The sequence below is a fragment of the Ambystoma mexicanum genome, chromosome 2q, assembly GCF_040938575.1.
Source record: "Ambystoma mexicanum isolate Mex_15411 chromosome 2q, UKY_AmexF1_1, whole genome shotgun sequence".
NCBI classification, from domain to species: Eukaryota; Metazoa; Chordata; class Amphibia; order Caudata; family Ambystomatidae; genus Ambystoma; species Ambystoma mexicanum.
In genome coordinates this window covers 1,346,785,154-1,346,805,250 of record NC_090924.1, presented here as the reverse complement: position 1 = coordinate 1,346,805,250, position 20,097 = coordinate 1,346,785,154, and the positions used below count along the sequence as shown (strand labels likewise).

The window sequence follows — 20,097 nt, the reverse complement described above, 5'->3', positions numbered from 1 at the left end:
AGGCAGAGGTAAATTTTGAATCTTTTGCAAAGAAAGTATGGTTGCATGGAAATCTGTAAACATAAGCTGTGCCTGGTTGTGGTATGGTGGTTATGGAAAGCATACAATAATAGATCCACAGCAATTTGGTAACACTAGTGTCAGTTCTGTGAGCATGGCCTGCCTAGGACAAGGCTGATGTGTATTGTTATCTGATCTGGCTGTCTCCACAGCTGCTATGTGGAACAATGGGAAGGATTGCTGCCTCTTTAATCCCAGTGCAGGAAGGCTAGCACCTTCCTCCAGGGCACAGGAACTCTCCCCAGGAGATCAAGCTGCTGCTTTAAAGGCAACATTGGCATAAAGCCAAGCTCTCACCAGGGTGCAGACCACTGGGGCCCCCTTTGAAGTCAGCAGGCATGGGAAGGGGTGGAGTTAGAGTAGCCGGAAGGGAGAGGTGGGCTGAGAGAAGGATTCCACAATCTTGGTTTTGTTGGGGCTCTCTCCGACTTCATGTTCCTTTCTCCCCTCCATTTCCTGCAGGAAAGGCACTCTAGGAATGATGTCACAAGGCAAATTAAATGTATTACACCACAATTGCCTAGATTGGATCCCTTACAGCAGCGTTGCGTTGCTTAGGAGCAATATCCTGTGATATTTTGACTTTATAAAAGGGGCAATCTTCATCGTTAATGATTGATCGGTGGTCTCTCAGAAGAACAAGAATAAATCAATCTCAACCTGTTGTGGATACAGGCTATCCCAAAATCCTCAAGTGAGGTGAAGAGAAAAAGGCACCCAAGGCAAAGGAGAGTTCTGTCCCCTTTCAATGCCCCGAGAATAGAGGGGATGCACTGCGGTGGACCAATGCCTCTATGCTGGCTGTGGCACTGGAATAAAGACATTGCACTGTAGGTGATGGAGCATCTATAGGTACGGACCCACAGTATGCAGGTTCCCAGGGGCCCTAGCACCCTTTGGGAAAAGGAACATGTGCTAAATGTTCATATACCAGCAATAGAACTTCCCTAAAAACTGTCTGCTGGCCCCTCCATGCTAACTTCAAAAGTTGCCATCCTAGCTCCTGCACGCGAACCGCTGTAGTCCTCTCCGACCCCTATGATATGATATTTTATTTATAGCGCGCCCATACACAAGTGTTTCAAAGCACAACACCACCTCCACATCTTAAGAGTCTCACTCTACACCGAAGCTCCACTGTCTCTGTATACGAGACTCACTGATATGATATACGATATATAATATGATATGGCATTTATAACACACCTATATACAAGTGTTTCAAGGCGCGACGAGGCAAGGGAGGGGAAACAGGGGAAGACAGGCAACGATCATACTAGGCCAGGTGTCATTCAGATCGCACAAGTGCAAGGGAGGGGAAGGAGGAGAAGTGCGGGGGGAAATGGAAGAGGAAAGTGCAGTACATGGGATAGAGAACAAAAAAATAAATAATAAGTAAACAACAATGAAGTGCTGCCAGCAGGTGGCAAGTGAAAGAGGTAAGTGCAGACGTCAGTGTCAAGTGCAGGTAGTGGGACCGTAGGGATACAGAAAACAGTCACCAAGTGCAGGGATTGTCAGGAACCGACTAGCGGGGGGAGGATCAGGCCCGAGAATATGAGGTGGCCAGGTAACCAGTGCAGTTTCCGTGATGGCCAGGGAATCAGCAGGGGAGAAGAGGAGAAAAAGCGGACGAGAAGAGAAATGTTTTGAGGTGCTTGCGGAACCAAAGAGGATTCTCCTGAAGTTGCAGGGAGGCTGTTCCAGAGGGAGGCCCCAGTCGAAGAGTCGAAGACAGAGATCTACCACCAGCTCGTTGCTTGGAGAAGCGACTGACTGAGGGAATTGGAGGCAGATGAGTGAAGAGCTCGAGAAGGAAGGTATTTAGGAAGAGATAGTTGAAGGTATTGAGGCCGCAGCCCCCAAAAACCCTTGGGGACGATGCAGAGGGTTTTGAACTGCATCCTCGCAGCCACTGGGAGCCAGTGCAGAGATTTCAGTCCCGGAGAGATACAACTTCTAGCGTCCCCAACTTGACACAGCCGCCTGTTCACCAACCTCTTCGAGCTTCTACCTGACACAGTAGCCCAACGCCATGTTGATCCAGCATCAGCCCGCAACCATTATTTTACAGAATTGCATTGTACTGATAACCACCATTCACATCGACCGGGCACCCAAAAAGTACAGACTCCTGGTTTAACACCAAGAACCCTGGCTCAGTGCGGTTGAGATCCAAAGACAAGAACATACTTAATGGCTCTGCCCCCTTCTCCAACCTGTTCTTCAAAGACATGTGCTTGAACAGCGATGTTATTGCCCCAGCTCATCCCCCCAGAGTGTTCTTTCACCAGTCAGTCTCATTTACAGGGGTGTGTTTTTGTAGCATTGCCCAATTAGTTGATTACATTTTGTTCGATTATGAGTCTATATTCATAGAGAACTTTGATTGGGCATCCTTTTAATTTGAAACCATTAGATTGGAGTGGTTTGGGTTGCTGCAGTTCACACCCCTCCTGAAGATCTAGCCTACCCTCGGCTCACTTTACCAAAAGAGGTGAAGGCGATATACCTTTCAGGATGTGACCATTTCACCATTATAATTGGGATCACTGCTGGTTTTGTAGTATAATGGGGCTGAGTAGGTGGTTTAGCCACTACTCAATCCTGAACTCCTGCAGAGCAGTAGTCATTTTGCCACACCAATTTCTCCCACAAGGGCAGGATACATAGATATACACAAGTGTGAACCAGCACCATTTTGTCAATCAGGAGAGGTTGCATAGCAGATCACATCAGGTTTTGGCTCCTCAGTCATTTTCACTGCTTAGAAGGTAAAGCCGTCAATCTCATCTGTTCCACTCCATTACCCCTACCTATGTGGGCCATGTGTGGGGACATCTTCATTAATGGCACTTATCCAAGTGCTCACAGGCAGTTCCTCCAACCTGCCCTCCAAGTGGCACTTTGTTCCATATAAGTGAGTTTCCAACTTGTTACAGAGTAATCTTAGAATATACATGTAACCCAGGGGCCCAGCACACAGCTGCAGACTCTAAATGAATCTCAAAGAGCAATCACTCAAGTACAAAAACTAACATTCAATGCCATCGTCACCACACACATTCTACTTTTACAACATGGAGCTAAAGACAGCCGAAAGTCGCACACCGTCTCCATTTTTCATAGGTTTATCATTTTTTGTCAACCATTGTGATAACTTACATTTTCCTGCACTTTTGCTTCTGTATGTTTCTAGGACTTTTGTCGTAGGATTCTTGTCACTACGGTTTATTTTGTTTTCGCCTATATTCTTTTCCCTTCATAACTAGAAACCCGTTTTGTTCATACAGGGGTTTCCTTCATGTAGCAAAACAGAAGAGGTGATGGCTGGAAGGTTTCGAATTATTCTTAACCTCTGGCGTTTCTCTGGTCAACCCTCCAGACCATCATAATTCACCTGCCAAGCCATTACAGAAGGGGAAAGACCATATGCAACTCAGAAGAGATGTGTCCAAGCAGTTTGGGCTGGATGGGAGAACCGGTCTGAAGCCTGTGCCTCACTGTATTGGCCAAAAATTGAAGTCCTCATTCAAATCAGAGTTTTAACCCGAGACTGGTGCATATATATTTGGCCAAATTTGCAAAGCCTCATGTTACCGCACATGTGTTTGGATCAAGAGGGAAAGATCCACTACAAGGGGCCAAATATGCAACAACAAAAAAGCATGGCGGTCAAAAAGCTCTCTGCGGCGTCACCTTTAGAATGGGTTACCAATCTTGAACCATAACTTGCTTGCTGGCATGGCAGGCAAGCAAGCTCGTTTACTCGGAGAAAACTTCTCTTTTCAAGTAAAGAAATGTCCAGCCAACCAGAACACTTACGGGCTTGAGAGTGATATATGTAGTCACTAAAATGCTCATGCTTCGCTCATTGTGAGCACATCAATCCTAACTCCAACACTACTATTTTTATATTTTGGTCAGCACTCTTCCTCCATTGCTTTGGTCCCAATGTAAATTGGGACTACCCTCCCCACATTGTAAATCCATTTATAATTAGAATGTGTTCATTGTACAGCTTTCCTTTTTATTGCAGGTCTACGATTAGACTAGGACCCTGGAAAGATGTTCTCCAGTGACACCAAAATGGCTACCCCTCTCAAAGCTGGTCTCAGAAAGAAAAGGGATTGTCTGGGAAGCCTGCCAATCAATTTATTACTGCCCAGTATGATTGCTCCAACAGTTAAGCACTCGCCATGGAGACAGAGGTGCAACCTGTGGGTACAGATTTGAACAACAGGACCAGTACAAGTTGCCCAAGGTTGGTGAATTCAGTTCTATTGATTCAGTGCTATGAAGTGGAGGAGTCTGGCATGGTGAGCTCCAGAACCCAGCATGATTTGTTTCCGTTCCCTTGAAAGGTGTCTCTAGAAATAGGACTTAGTTAATTCTTTTTACCTTGTTATGTATCCTACGACCATGCGGTCATGATCGCCAGGTCACCTCTCCTTGCCTTCTCACAACAGGGGCACAGAGTATGCAGTTGCAATGGGGGTCTTGGCACCTACCTGAAAAACACATTGTGGACATGTCAGAGACCTGCCATTCAACGCAAGTCCAGGAACCCACTGGGAAATATGCAAGTTGGCCTCCCTCCCCCACACAATACATCCACCTTCGTAGTTTCAGCCACACCTCAGTTTTATTTACAGTCCAGATTTCTTGGTCGACTAATTTCACAGCGTTATAGGACTGGTAGATTTGTAAACCAAATGTTTCAACACAACAATAGGCAATGACCAGCTTCTCGAAGCACACCTTCCTACATTGGTCGGGGGGAAAAGGTGACCTCCACCCAACAAGTGGAAACATGATTGTATGGCTGGCTGAGTAAGCGGGTACTTGACAGAGCGCTGGACATCTACTCCCAGGTGGCCATGATCTAAGCTTGTGTGTTAAAGATGGGCGCCACAGCTTGTTTTGAGCAAAGCAGTTCAAGTTAACAAGATATTCATGAATTGGATCCGGCTCGGAAAACCCTGTTGTGCATTTCCCATGGTTCTCGTCTGTTCTTAATCCGGGTTTGTTTACACTTAGCACCTTAAGGGTCTCCACCGCGAGGGTCCACATTCTTACTAGCACAGTCGGCATATTCTGAAGTATGGGGTCTCTTGTATGGATATAAGACTGAAAAACACTCGTGCTCATTCGAGCATTTCAGACACTGCCAGCTTTCCCTTTGATCTTCCTTCCTTTGACATTCCTATCCAGTCTTCACTTTGCCTCAACCCACATTTGATAAAAACTAAAGTAGAGTTGTGGGATTGGTGTAACCAATGCGAGAAAACACACAAGTATAAAGAATGTAATCACTAGAAGTACATAAATAAAAGTTCATACATTGCCAGGGTATTTGGCTCCGTTTCCAGATTGTAGGGTGAGAATGACGTACCTTAGATTCAGGCTAAACATCTTGTATGCCTAGGACGCAAAGGACCCTCAACGAGGGCTCATGTAGGAAGACAGAGGTTGTCGTCTCTGTAAGGCCGAAAATGGACACATCTGATTTTAGAAGGTCACGAAACAAGGCGTCCTAGAGATTGTTGGTTGCAGAGGTGTGTACCTGACATATTAGTGAATCGAGCTGGTTTGCTGTGGGCCCCACTGTTTGTTGGTAGTAACAAACCTGTAATCATGGCACTTGCTCATTTTTATTAAGAAGGTCTAAGATCTGCTAGGAGAAAATTGTATTGAATCATTTGAGATTATGTTATTATTCAACTGGTAATTATTGCAAACGTTTACTTTTCTGAGAAAGTATATCAGCTACTATGTGAAATTTTGCTCTACATATTTATTATAGATAATTTGAATGAAAGTGCTCATTTAGTTATATTGAGGAGTAAGGAACAAGTTACTTACCTGTAACTGTTGTTCTCCAGCATGGGTCTGGCATGCATTCACAGGCTCATGAATATTCCCCGTCGCCAGGCTGGGAATCCTCAGTAAAGAAAAATAATCAGTATCACGTTTCGTTTCTGATCTGTCTTTCTAAGTAGTAACCAATCACTGATCTCTGGGTCATACTGCCCCCAGCCAATGACTGCCCTCTCCCTAAGCCCCTCCCCTGGCAGCCATCCTCAGATTTGGTAGCACGTAAAGTAGCACGTAAAGTGGCAGTATGACCAAGTGAAGAGCGCAGAGGGGAAGGAGGGAGGGTTCACATGTGAATCCATGCCAGACCCATGCTGGAGAACAACAGTTACAGGTAAGTAACTTGTTCCTTCTCCAGCATGGGGTCTGGCATGGATTCACATGCTCATGAATATAAGAATACATAGCAGTATACACATGCACAACCACGGGAGGTGGCAACAGGCTCAACATTAAGCAATACAACAACTCAACATTAAGCATCTCTTACCTCCTCACTAGGCTCACCTTAAGCAAACAGGTGGCGCAGCACTGCTTGGCCGACCCTGGACTCCTCCCTGGAGTCCCGATCGACGCAGTAGAATCTTGTGAAGGTGTGCGTCGACCTCCACGTAGTAGCCCTGCAGATGTCCAGCAGGGGCACGCCAGACAGGAACGCCATGGTAGCAGCGATCGCTCTGGTCGAATGGGCTCGACGGCCGGGCAGCGGTCGATTTGCCAACCGGTGACAGTGCATGATGCAGCCGGAGAGCCATCTGGAAATCGAAGCCTTCGAGAGAGCCTTCCCTTGATTCACAGGTCCAAAGTTCAAACAGCTGTGATGTCTTCCGAAAACTCTTCGTGCGGTCCACATAGAACTTCAGCGCTCTAGCCACATCCAGCGAGTGCAAAGTCCTCTCGGCCGGAGACAAAGGCAACGGGAAGAAAACTGGCAACACCAAGGGCTCGTTGAGGTGTAAGTCCGACGGCACCTTGGGCATTAAGAAGGGGTGCGTCCTCAGCACCACCCTCGTGTCGTGAAAAGACAAGTATGTAGGCTTGCAAGATAGGGTCTGGATCTCTCCCACTCGTCGTGCGGAGGTGATGGCCACGAGAAATGCTGTCTTCCACGACAGGAACTTCAACGGCGCCGAATGCATAAGCTCGAATGGGGCCCCCATGAGCCTGGTCAGCACCACGTTGAACTCCCACGCCGGGGCAGGGGCCTTCACCGGCGGGAACGATCGGAATAGTCCCTTTCCTTCACCAGGCGATGAGACCACAAGGACGCCCGTCCTGTAGTTCTGGTGTATCGGGAGATGGCCGCCAGATGTATCTTGATGGAGGCGTGAGCCAGTCCAGCTTTGGCCAGTGACAGTAGGTACGGCAATACTTGAGGGGCCGTAATCCGCAGAGGGTTAATCTTCGGTGCACGGCACCAGACAGAGAACCTCTTCCACTTATGTCCATAGCATTTGAGAGTTGAGGACGCCCTGGCTTTTGCAAGAACCTCTCTGCAGTCAGCCGGAATATCGTATCCTCCAAACTCTAGTGCTGCAGGAGCCAAGCCTGCAAGTTCAGCGACTCCTGCTCGTGATGAAGAATGGCACCTCCTTCCCTGGAGAGAAGATCCGCGTCTGTCGCCAGCTTGATAGGTGGGGACGCTGACAAGTACAGAAGGTCCAGGAACCAGATCTATCTCGGCCACGCCGGTGCGACGAGGATCATCCTGCACCTGGACCTCTTGAGCTGGTTGATGAGACGGAGCAGCAACGGCAACGGAGGGAACGCGTACAGGAATAGGCTGTCCCAAGGGAACGAGAAAGCATCGGCCATGCTCCTCGGCTGTGCGGACCTGCTGGCGAACCTCTGGCACTTGGAGTTCGTCGCCGTTGCGAACAGGTCGATGTGGGGTTTACAACATCGTTGAACGAGCCGATCCACCTGGTCCTGGCGTAGTTCCCACTTGTGGCACGAGCGCAGCTCCCTGCCGAGTGAGTCGGCAATGGTGTTTTTTATTCCTGCCAGGTGGAAGGGAACCAGAAACATCCCCTGGGCGACGGCCCAATGCCATAGATCCTGGGCCTCCTTGGATAGGGCTGGGGATCTGGTGCCTCCCTGCTTCCGGATGTAGAACATCGTGGTGGTGTTGTCGGTGAAGATCCTCACCACTTTGTCCTTGAGGGACGGAAGGAACGATTTGAGCGCCCAGAACACGGCTCGTAGCTCCACGATGTTGATGTGGAGAGACCTCTCCTCCGGGAGCCAGAGGCCTCTTGCGTGGAGATCTCCAGTGTGGGTCCCCCCATCCCTCCAGGGAGGCATCCGTCGTTACCGTCTCCTGATACGCCGGGGTCTGAAAGTCCATGCCTGCTGTGAGGTGCGCCAGGGCACCCCACTATAGAATCGGCCGACGGAACTCCTCGTCGAGCGGGCTCCCGTCTTCGAAGCTGCCCGCCGCTTGAATCCAGTGGGTGTCGAGGAACTCTTGTAGCGGACGCATCCGAAGTCTGCAAAGGGGCACAAGGTAGATGCATGAGGACATCATCCCGAGGAGGGACTTGATGGACCTCACTCTGGCCACATCCGTGGCTAACAGGCGCTGCACCTTGCCCAAAATGGCCTTTGTCCTTTCTTCCGACGGAGATGCCAATCGCTTCACTGTATCGAGCTTCGCTCCCAGAAACAGTGCCACCTGCGATGGGACCAGATGGGATTTGGGGTAGTTAATGGAGATTCCCAGCTCCGTCAGCAGGCGGACGGTCCTCGCTGTGTGTTCGACAGCGAGTTCTCTTGACCTTGCACGGATTAGCCAGTCATCCAGGTAGGGGTAGACGTGGATCCCTTGCAGGCGCAACCGCGCCTCCACAGGTGCGAGGCACTTGGTGAACACCCTGGGTGCCGACTTTAATCCGAACGGCAGGGCTCTGAATTGGTAGTGACGCCCCTGGACTACGAAACTGAGGAACTTTGTGTCCTTTTAGAATGGGGATGTGGAAGTATGCATCCTCCAGGTCCAGTGACGATAGGAAGTCGCCCTCCTCCAGCTGTCCCAGCACGTGCTGGAGGGTGACCATCCTGAATTTCTGTGCCTTGATGTACTTGTTCAACCGACGCAGGTCCAGGATATACTCACGTATCTTGAGTATACTCCGGAGCCCCGGAGCCTCTTGGGGACAAGCTCGATGGCACCTTTCTTGAGCATCGCCCTTACCTCCAACAGCAGTTGAGGGATGCGATTCTCCTTCCTGGCCACGTGAGGAATGCGAGGACACTCCTTTTGAAATTCTAGCAAGTGTCCGCGGGCCAGGGTGTCCAGCACCCAAAGGTCGGTGGAGATGGACTCCCACACGCTGACGAACTTCGTCAGCCGGCCTCCCAACGGGGTGTTTCGGTGGGGGCCCGACGCTACGGCCGGTTTAGTCCTGCTTGGAAGAGGCCTTGCCCTCCTTGCCGATGACGGCGAGGCCCTCCTTGCTTGCCGCGGCCTCTGTAGGCCTCCTGGTACGAGGAGCGGGCCGCCTGGAGGTAAGTAGAAGAGCCACCGCTGGGGTCCCTTGGAGGCTCCCTGTCTGCCTCCGGAGCTCCGAAAGGGCCGCCGTTGCTGAAGGACTCCTAGGGCTCGGGCTGTTTCCGTGTCTGTCTTGATGGCCTGGAGGGACTCATCCACCGTCTTTCCAAACAGGTTGTTGCCGTCGAACGGCATGTCGAACACTCTGGTCTGGACGTCCTGGCGAAAGTCTGTCGCCTTGAGACATCCTCGTCGTCGGAGGCAAACCCTGTTGCCCAGTTGGTGAAATCCGGTATCAGCAATGTCCGTTGCCACTGTTATGGCGTGATCCGACGCCACCTCGCCTTCCTGCAGAATCTGTAGGGCCTCCGCCCTCTTGTCGTCCGGTAGGAAGTTTAGCAGAGGAGCTATCTTGAACCAAAGCTCCCTATCGTAACGGGCCACAATCGCTAAGGCATTGGCCGCCTTAATCATAGTCGTCGCCGCCGACGAGATGACTCGTCCCATGGAGTCCAACTTCTTGCCCTCGCTGTCCGGCGGGGAAGTGAAAGGTGAAGCCGCTGCACCCGCTGCTTTCTTCTTGGCCGCTGCCAAGACGACAGAGTCCGGCGTGGGCTTGGCCCTGAGGCACAAGGGGGCAGCATCGGGGAGCCGGTACTTCTCGTACCTGTCCCTTTTGGCGGTGTCGTGCAAGGGTTCTTCAGGATAGCCAGCCCCTCGTCCCAGATGTCGAGCAACGGCACCGCGAGGACCGTCTTTCTCTTGGCCTCTCGTCGTTGGTAAAGTAAACCTTCTCTTTTCTGTTACTCAGGGCAGAGCTGGAAGAGCTTGGATTCCCTGGCTATCATGGCATGAAAAGAGCCAATTTCGCCGGGCAGAGAAGCCCGAGGAGGGGGGGGGCTGATGACGGGATGTCCGTTGTATCATCACCGCCGTCGTCGTCCGTCCCCGTCGCTGTATCCATCGCCGTATCCTCCCGAGGGTCCGGCGAGGGGGATGAGGGGTCCACAGGCCTCACAGGCACGAAGGGCAGCACGGGGTGGACTCGATCGAGGCCTTTGCCGGTTGGATCAAGGCCCTCACAACCTTAGGTGCGTCCTGGGCCTTCGCTTTGGGGGGAGGGTCCTCGCCTCGCTCCCCCTCGGCTCCCTTCGAGATCGACCGGGGCCTCTCCAGAAGCTTAACCGGGTTCTCGGACTTCCTCTTCCCCAAACCAGAGCGCTGGCTCGTGGTTGATCGTGCCGGGGAAGTCGCGCCCTGCCTGGCAGCCGAGGGGCCCGACCTTTCGGTGCTCCCAGTGCCCACGGACTTGCGGTGCTTGGCCTTCTGTTGGGTCCCCGTCGCCCTCACAGGACTTAGAAGACCACTCAGACTTTCTTTGCCTTCTCACCTGCTGTGCCCTTCTCCAGCCAGGCGGGGAGCCGGGAACGACGATCTTGCTTGGTCCGTTCCGACGGGCGTCGAGCTTCCTTTGTCCTGGGCCATGTCCGTTGAGGTAGGCCACAGATCTTCTGGAATCCTCCAAGAAGCACAACTCGACTAAAACCTCACCCTTGAGGGGCGTAGAAGAATTCCGAAACGGGTCCCCGTTATCTGAAGTAGAAACGGTGGAGCTTGAGGCTCGATAAAACCGAAAAAATGAGAAAATTCTCTCGAAAAGCGCGAAAACGCAGTAAAAACTTGAGAGCTAAAGCACGAGGACTCCCACCACTTGAATGTGCAGTAAAAATCTGAGAATGGCTGCCAGGGGAGGGGCTTAGGGAGAGCGCAGTCATTGGGGGAAGTATGACCCAGAGATCAGTGATTGGTTACTACTAAGAAAGACAGATCAGAAACAAAACTGATAATGATTTTTTCTTTTACCGAGGATTCCCACCCTGACGACGGGGAATTTTCATGAGCGTGTGAATCCATGCCAGACTCCATGCTGGAGAAGTTAATAGTTGATGTTTTATAGGTGTGCATTTTGGAAACCATATCACAAACAATTTAAAAAGAATTACCTTTGCAAAAGTTTTCTAAATGTTTTGTTTGTTTTCAGCTTAACATTTCTAGTTGCTAATGCTGGGAGTTCTTCCATATAATCCTCCAAGTTGATTTGTTCTTTATTTAGTGTTCGGGGTAGGTTCAATGGCAATGTGGGGAGTGTGATGTTAGGCAACAATCAAGGGGGAAAACGCAATCTACTGGTTTTGCCAAGTGCAGTGATCATGGTCCTGTCCAACAACCTGCCTTCCAAACGTCAGAGAAGTCTTAATATCGGACCAGACCTATGGCTTTCTAGGTGGTTTGCACTGCCTCCCATGATCCCTTACTATTTTAGGGCTGATGGGAGTTGCAGTACAAAGCATCCAGAGAGATGACCCCTGCTTTGGGAACAGGGTCCTCATTTTGGTGCTCTGCACTCTGATAAACTATTGGTTGGTTATCTTTGCGGATTTATCTGTAGACAAGATTTTGTTTTTGTCCCCAAATTGTGAAAAAGGGCATCTTCATAAATTCAGCAAGCACAAACATTTTATTTCAGTGTTCCATGCCAGATTTCTCCAACGTCTAGGTGTTGTAGAAATAGGTAATAGTGCCTTATTTAATCATATTCAATGCATTGACCTTCGATGGATGAAGGGCTGAGGTGACCCCAGTGGAATTTGAACTACTGACTGCAGATAATAGAGATTCGAGCAGCAGCGCAGACTGAGCTACATTGTTAATGGTATACTCGGGCTGACTACCATTCATTATTAGTGTGGGCTATTAGGTGGCGCTTCAGCGTCACTGATAAGCCAAAACTACTGCATGAGAGTACAGCTAACGAGAAAAGGCATATGAGGAGAGACACAAAGCTTGTAGACGTTTGGTTATTTACCCACCCATTGACTGCCCATGGCCATTCCCACCCAGTTCCAGCGCCTCCCTGCCAAAAACACCTACTCGCTGGAAATCAGAGCTTGTTTTAATCAAGCCTTGCCATCAAACTTTGCACTCGAAGGGCCTACCAGTGTTTTTCCAAAGCAGTCTTTTGAGAGTTAATTGGAGCTGTAAACACACTTCTGGTGTAATAAACGTGCCTTAATCCGCTCTCTCTTCAGCCACTCCATTTATAAGCACTATGTGTGTCCTTTGCTGAAGTCCTGTTAAAGCAAGCATTGGCAAAGCCAACCATTTTGGCTTGTGTATAAGTATTGGGCATTTGCACCATTTTGCACGTGCTACCATCAATAGCCAGTTAATACCACAGGGGCAGTGCCTGGTAAGTGCATTCCCATGCCTACACACACGGCTTAAACTTTGCATTGCCAAGGCTTGTTTTAGGTTAGGACTGTTGAAGTGGCTTGATCAGTTGTAAATGCACAATATCAAAAATGTGAAGGCCATTGAACTAGCAGAAATATGGAGCTATTCAGCGTCCCCCCTTTTGGATGCTGAAGGGCAGATATTATGCACTTAGATTAGGATTTACTTTTCCTCTCCTTGAATTTGTTTTATTCACTTATAATGCGCACCAATCGCGAGGGGAGCTGGGCGCAGCAGTACAGGATATGCGAGGCCTGAGATGCACTATAATACCAGGTTCGCTTCTCAGCTTTCCACCTAATCTTGGGCGATAATCTTATTGCGTTATTTCTCCCGATCCCTCGGTCTCTCTTCTGCCTCTCCTAGTTTGTTTTTCATCACATTTGCTTTAGGGCAGAGTGGAGAAGCCTTTAATAACCTGGGAGCATGAAGCCCCATTATTTATGGACCTCAGGGAGAGAGTTTGGCTGCTGAAGTTCCAGCTTTGGCTCACAGGGTGGTGGCTGGCTTATTTCTTCGTTTCCTGCACCTGCATTTTAGTCAACATTATTGGGGTTCTTTTTTTAAAATGTACTTGTTTTATTCGAATATGATTTATACAAGGTATCAAAGTCCTTTAGCAGCTGTGTAAAATCTGTGGGTCCACGGGTGAATATCCTTTTTGTTCCACCTTGCGTTATTCTTCGTGTTCCACGAAACCTGTTACTGACTATCTCGCAATTTCCTGTTCATCTCCGTCGTCTTCATCATCTTTTCTTACAAACCGTTCTGATCCCGCCCTGTTAGCTGTGGCTCAAAGCCTGCGACATACACTATTACCCATAAGGTCTTTTCTCCGCTCATCAAACGCAACCACCAGACTTCCTCATATAAAACTGATGCGTAGAGGTGGCAGTGCAGATAAGTCATCCTTATGGCGCGATTACCTTGACACGATAGCGGAAGATGCCTTACGGTTTCTATTTGAGCTTGTTTTTTACAGAACCGTCATTTGTTCAAGGTAGAGAGACCTCTTATGGCCGAGATGTCAACCTTGAGGAGGTTTAAGCGAACCCTTATGAAGGTATTCCTAGGAACTCTGTTAGGAAACTTCATGTATTCCTGGGTTTGTTTAGCTTCTACGTGTTGATGGCAAGTTGGTTGTTAGTTTTTTTCTAGCTGCTGTTTCCAGAGTCTGAATCCAGTCAAGTTGTTCCATTTATTTTCACCTTTGTCAGGTTATGCACCAATTCTTCCTCTGAAATGAGTATCTCTACGTTTTTCTTTGTTTTTCTGTGCCCACGTGCTTAACATTTTGCAGCAGCCTCCTGTGATTTCAACGTTGATCAAGTTCAGTATCTCTGGACGTTTAGGAAGGATGGTTTACCTGCAGAGCATTTTGCTGTTTCGGTCAATCATTGCCTGGAGTGACAACAGGCTTAACTCACTGCACATCAAGCCCATTGGTGTTGATTTTGGCAATCTGAATACATTTCTCCATTAAAAGCCTTCCAGTTTTAGCCATATTTTAGATGGAATATGTGGCATAGCTTTGGCCACATATGACAGAGATGGAGTGACTTGAGCTTTGTAAAAGTTGATTACTGGGAGCAGAGAGAACCGGCCCATTTGCTTGGTTGGCGGGAGGATTGACGGCCAAGGGTGGACTGGCCTATCGGGAACTCTGGAGATTTCCCGGTGGGCCTTTGCACTCTGGGCCTCTTTTCTGTGGTACTTCCAAATTTTCTCATAGGAAAAGCATTGGGCTTGCTGAAAATGAGTCATATGGGGCCACTTTGAAGTTTATTTCCAGGGCCTCTTTTGGTCCCCAGTAATTGTTTCCAGGTCCTTTTTTTGCCCCCAGTCCAGCCCAGTTGACGGCAGACATTGTGCTACGGATGGGTGAAGGTCAGGTCGCTGTGAAACACGGTGGTCACTATCTAAGCTAAGAAAATACATTCTGAATAATGCATGCACTAAACAGTTGATCAAAAGACTCTTAGTAGTGTATCAGGTCAAATCACTCAAGGGCTTACACCATCTACACATTTGGGTTACACAAGTCACAGGTTTAAGAGCCTTGACCACTATAATACTGTCATTGAACTATAGGGTTAGTCTCATGTGGCATTTGTTAGTACTGGGCACGATATACTGCACCGGGGTCTAATGTTAGCTTTGCGACGTGTTGTAACCACATCTGGTCACAAGCCCCTTTTATCCATTGGAAAGTGCCATTTGGTAGGCCTCGAAGCGCTTCTGCTTTGCATTGTATTGTTTCTTCGTGCTATTTATTGTCTGCAAATCGTGTCCCCTTGATGACAAGAAATGGTTCTTCGAGGCAAACTACTCATTGGCGTCGGCTTGTGCAGGTTTTCTCGTTCTCCAGCTTTTCCAATGTGACAGTGTGCGCCTGGAATGTGCCCCTTATTCTGCATAGAACCAGATGAATCAAACATTGGGCCTCCGACAAGGGCACTTCCTGCGGTACTAACATTTTCGGTGTTCCTGATGCGTGCGGGATGAGTGAACAGACATAGCAGCTCTCATTTGTTGCTTGCTTCGCCGTGGCACTCATGTCAGAATACCATTTATTCGATTGATCAGGGTGGCGGGGATCTTCTATTTCATCTAATCCCAGGTCGTGATAGATGTTGTATCTTTTCCCTCCCGTCCCCCTTTTCCTCCTCCTCCCTTCCTGATCATTGTTTTTCACCCTTTTGTAATGTATTGGAAACATCCCAGTCCATGTTGTATCATTACTACTCAATATGGCATATGTATCATCATCAGTAGCAGCAATTGTGTGCGAGGTAGTGTGTTTGGTTGTTCGTGCATTAATACTAGTGTTAATTAAAGCATTTGTCCAATAACAATCTCCATCATATTCGTTATATCCATAAGCACCACTCGTATTTACATTGAAACGTAACATTGACACACTTGTTGATTCCACAGTGATGTACTCTGAGGGGTGCATTCCATCTGTTTGGTTAACATTAAGTGCATGTGACTGCTGCCATATTGTCTTTACCCCAGTCCATATCATTTGTGATCCTTTTATCAAGTTAGCCGCGCTCCCCCCCCCCCTTTGCATGTCATCAACAAGAGATAAAAGGGTGTAGTACCATGCTGCAAAAAACACCATTACGGACATAAAAATTGCAGCACACTTCAAAATGCATTCAACATCACTGAACCTTTTAGCCCTAATGGCGACCCTATCACTATCTAACATTAATTCGCTCTCTCCGATCGTGGGCCATTGTTCACCTGGAGGGGTGATATAAATTTGTTAAGTCATCATAATATATACAATTATTTACATTCTTGTTCAACTTCACGTTTAATCATTATTTTCAGTTCAGGCTTTTTCTGTTACTCTATTGTTCATGTTCTTTTACTGTAGAGACAACCATCAAAAAATTAAGGTGGGAGACAGAAGGGGAGAGGTAGGTGAGGTATAGATAATATGCTTGGCCAATTGAAGAAGAGAGTGGGGGAAGAGGCAGAACAGAAGGAAGGAGGAAGCAAGTTGTGCTTTCTGTAAATACATTACCCCCACTGATCTCACACACCGGGGCCAACATAGGGCTCTGTTATGCCGGACGTTCTGTTTACATGTGACGTCACCTGCGCGTTAGCGTGATGACGCACTATGTAAACAGAATCGGCCGGTGTCTTCCAAATTGATAACAAGGTAACGGGCTTCATATATTACTGATATCAACTGAGTAGTACCACCCCCAGATAGACTATTCCTTGAGATGGACGCGCAAGACTTTGCTCTCAGTCAAATGACTCGATTATGACACCATTCGCGCATGCGCACGGTGACGTCAAGCAGCCATCCCGTCATAAAAACGAGGCCGTTGCCCAGGGTGGAGTAGGAGGAACCATTTTCTTCCGTACTCCACACTGAGGCAAGGTCTAATCTGGGTAAGTGCAAGAATTGAACTAGCCTTAAAACCTACCCACTACCCTGCTCAATCCATTTCCATGGAGACGCTCACCTAACTGGGTTCTCCTTTTTTCTCATTATTTCGTAGAAATCGGGCTTCTACAAATCTGCCTTAATACTGGGATCCCTCCAAATATGGTGGAGAAGAAACCCATAATACCCACTAAATCGCTGCCAAGTAGCTGTTATTTCGGACTACAGCATTCTAGACACATGTAAGTGATTGTTATAACTAATCAGTCTTTTGTGTAGTATGGCTTACCTTAATCTACTTCTAGGAAATCGTGTAGCAAATTACTGCGCCTTCCTCTCTTTTACAGATTTGACCAAGGTTCCCCCCCGTCTTCTCACTGACTCCTATGAGCTTAGTTTGGAGAGTTCTGCACCCTTTGCAGACACCCTCCCACCCATTCTTTATGGAAAAACAAGACCACAAGGTTAGTCAGCAATCCTTCAGCCCTCCCCTAAATTTGCTTTCTACGATAGCTTGTTACAATGTATTTACAGCCTAAACCTTGTGTGGAACTGTCAAAAGAGCATTTTACTCAGATCTATAGTAAATGAACATTAATCTGAGACCTATGGAGATTCTGAACTTCTCTTTATATATTTTTTTCTCTGCCATGGATAATTGTGCAAATTAGCAAAAATTGTGTTTTCCTATCAATTGCCAAGATGTCTCATATGAAGTTAAGCAATTAACAAAGTATTGGATAAATATGTTGTTCAACACATTGATCTTAAAAGTATTGTACATATATTTTCTAGAACCTCGATCTGCCCCTGATGAAGAGTGCTGTTTTCACTCGAAACGCGTTGGGCGTTCCACAACTTCTACACAATGAATAAATTGAAGATTGGTTCTTGTGACGCATCTGACTGAAAGTTTATTTGTTCAAATGATTTCTTGTCCTAAATCTAGTTAACCAGAAACCTTCTTTGGGTCTCCTTAAAATACAAGACATACTGTTTTAATTACTTATGAATTATTGATCTGGTTTATCCAGATACTAGAAAGTGTGCAGGGGACGTGAGTTCCCTAATAGGGAACTTAGTCGTTTCATTTTCTGATCACTACAGCCTAGGTGTCAAGGCTCTCTCCTTCTCCTCTGCACTTCAAATTCTATCAACCCTTTCTTTGATTAAATCTTCCAAACTAGCAGGATTTCCCTTATATTGAATAATAGGGTGTGCTATTAAGGTCCATTCCTTTTCTCTGCAGAACAAAATACATATCATTTTTATCTCTGCATGTCCTTTTACTGGCTCTTTTGTTATTTTCCTACAACCTCGTTTGTGGTCCCAGTGGTGCTGTCTTGCTCCTCTGGGGGGGGATTGTACTACTGTGTGCCCTCCTCACATCGGATACGTGCAATACTTCAATCCCTTCACTTTCACCGTGGTAGGGGTACTATAAACAACTTCGTAGGGGCCATGAAACCTGGGTGAATTCCACCTTCTCACAAAGCTGCGGATATACACATGTGCCCCCGGCATTAGTGGCCCGCTTAAACTGTCTGCGGCCGGTGTAGTAGTATCAGTCATCAAATTTTCAGTAAAAGGCAGTGCTATTTGTCGAGCTATGCTATGTACTGCGCGTGTTAACTGAGTTAGGTATTCTTTGATCTCTTCCCCCAGCACTGTGGCAGCCCTGTGCGCATCCGAGGCTCTTCCGATTGGGGATACTGGTGTGTGTATTCGCCTCCCAGTCACAATTTCGTGGGGGCTTAGGTGGTGGTCTTTGCACGGCTGCGTCCTGAGTTGGAACAGTGCTAAGGACAAGCAATAAACCCAGTTCTTCTTCAATGTGTTACACAATTTAGACAACTTACTCTTTAGTAGCCCGTTGATCTTTTCTACCACCCCATTCGCCATTGGGTGATAAATCGAGCATAATTTGCTTCAACCCCAGAAGTGATGTCACTTCCTTAAAGAGGTCATTCACAAAGTGCGTGCCATTATCTGATCTAATGACGTTTCATATCCCCCATTGCGAAAACACCTCCCGCACGAGGAATTTGGCCGCACATTTTGCGTCTAGGTGGGGACATGTCCCTGCTTCCACCCACCTTCGAAAAGGGGCACACCACCACAATCAAATATATTGCTCCGTTACACCACTCTCCCATATCAGCATAGTCTGTGTTGAGTTATCTAAATGGTCCTGTTGGTCGGGGCAAGGTGCCATGCAGTGTTCTTAATGTCATTCCAGAATTATATGTTTGGCATGTTATGCATTCTATAATGAATTTTGGACAGGTGCTCTTGTAAATTGGGGACGAACCAGTGTGTCAAGGAGTTCCCCCCTTCTCACCTGAATCTGTTCTTTACCAGTGTTCTTGGAGGCTGCCTTCTTTCGGATGGATCGGGTTTTGAAGAAGGCGGCCCGTGTCTCTGCCGAATCCAGAATGCGTTCAGTTTTCCGGGAGGTCGAATCCAGGAATCCAGGAGGCAAGGTAAGTTCGCTAGAACTAGAATCCAGGAGGAAGAAGAAGGGTGGGGGGTTTCGTGGAAGGGATAGCGGAGTAGAAAGGAAAAGAACCGCGAGCTACGGAGCACACGTCTGTTCGCTAATTGCTATAACATTGAGACGCACAGAGCCGCGGAAGGCGTGGTCTAGAAATAGAGGGTTACGTCCAATGCATGGAGCGAGAAGTGAATGCGTTGGACGGCCATATTGGAGGTATTAATTGTTTAAGTCCGTTGTGACAAGGACATGAGGCCCAAAAGGGGCGCACCCAGCGATTCATGACACAGTGTTCCTGGATGTCTGCAGCAATGTGTTTTGCTACATGGTCGGGGAAATGCAACTGCTGGAATGCTATTTCCAGTATCTCTATGGGCATTACAACTTTCCCTGTTGTCTCTTGTCTCCAAATGAGATCTGTGGCTGATTGTGTACATCCTTGTTTGCTCCGCAGCTCTTGTTCCTCTTGGGATGCATGTTTTTGTAACTATTATCTGTGCTATTGGGGTATTATTGTAGGCTTCCTCTCGTGAATCTGTGGCGGTTGCTTTTGTGATGCACTCAAGTGTTGGTGTCACATTGAATTGCGAGGCCTCCTTCACGGCTGCGTCGGCTGCCGCGTTTCCCAATGAGATTGCGTCTGTGTTGTTGGTATGGGCTTGGCACTTCACCACTGCTACTGATGGTACTGCTAATGCATCTATCAGTTCATTCAACAATTTTGCATGCTGTACCGGAGAACCATCTGCCCTCCTGAAGCCTCTTCTACGCCATCGTGACAGCCCTGAGTGCACTGTGGTAGTTGCATAGGCTGAGTCTGAGTATATTGTTACTGCACAGCCTTTAGCAGCGCACAGTCCTTCAATCAATGCAGTTAATTCTGCCGCCTGTGCCGAATAATGGGATGGAAGGCACTTTTGCACAATTGTCTCATATTCATCTTCCTCCATGCGCACTACCGCCATTCCA

The 20,097-nt window shown here is 47.9% G+C and overlaps 1 protein-coding gene across 3 annotated transcripts in view; it reads left to right on the top strand.

The window, feature by feature from the left end:
- Nucleotides 1-20,097, top strand: part of OSBPL10 (oxysterol binding protein like 10) — a 2,898,140-nt gene that overhangs the window by 1,086,417 nt on the left and 1,791,626 nt on the right. For 2 of the 3 annotated variants that reach the window (XM_069648805.1, XM_069648806.1), the window contains exon 3: nucleotides 4,100-4,324. The exons of the other annotated variant lie outside the window; for it this stretch is intronic. The gene's annotated coding sequence lies outside the window, so the exon portion shown is untranslated. The remainder of the gene's footprint in view (nucleotides 1-4,099; nucleotides 4,325-20,097) is intronic. 3 annotated transcript variants of the gene reach the window in all.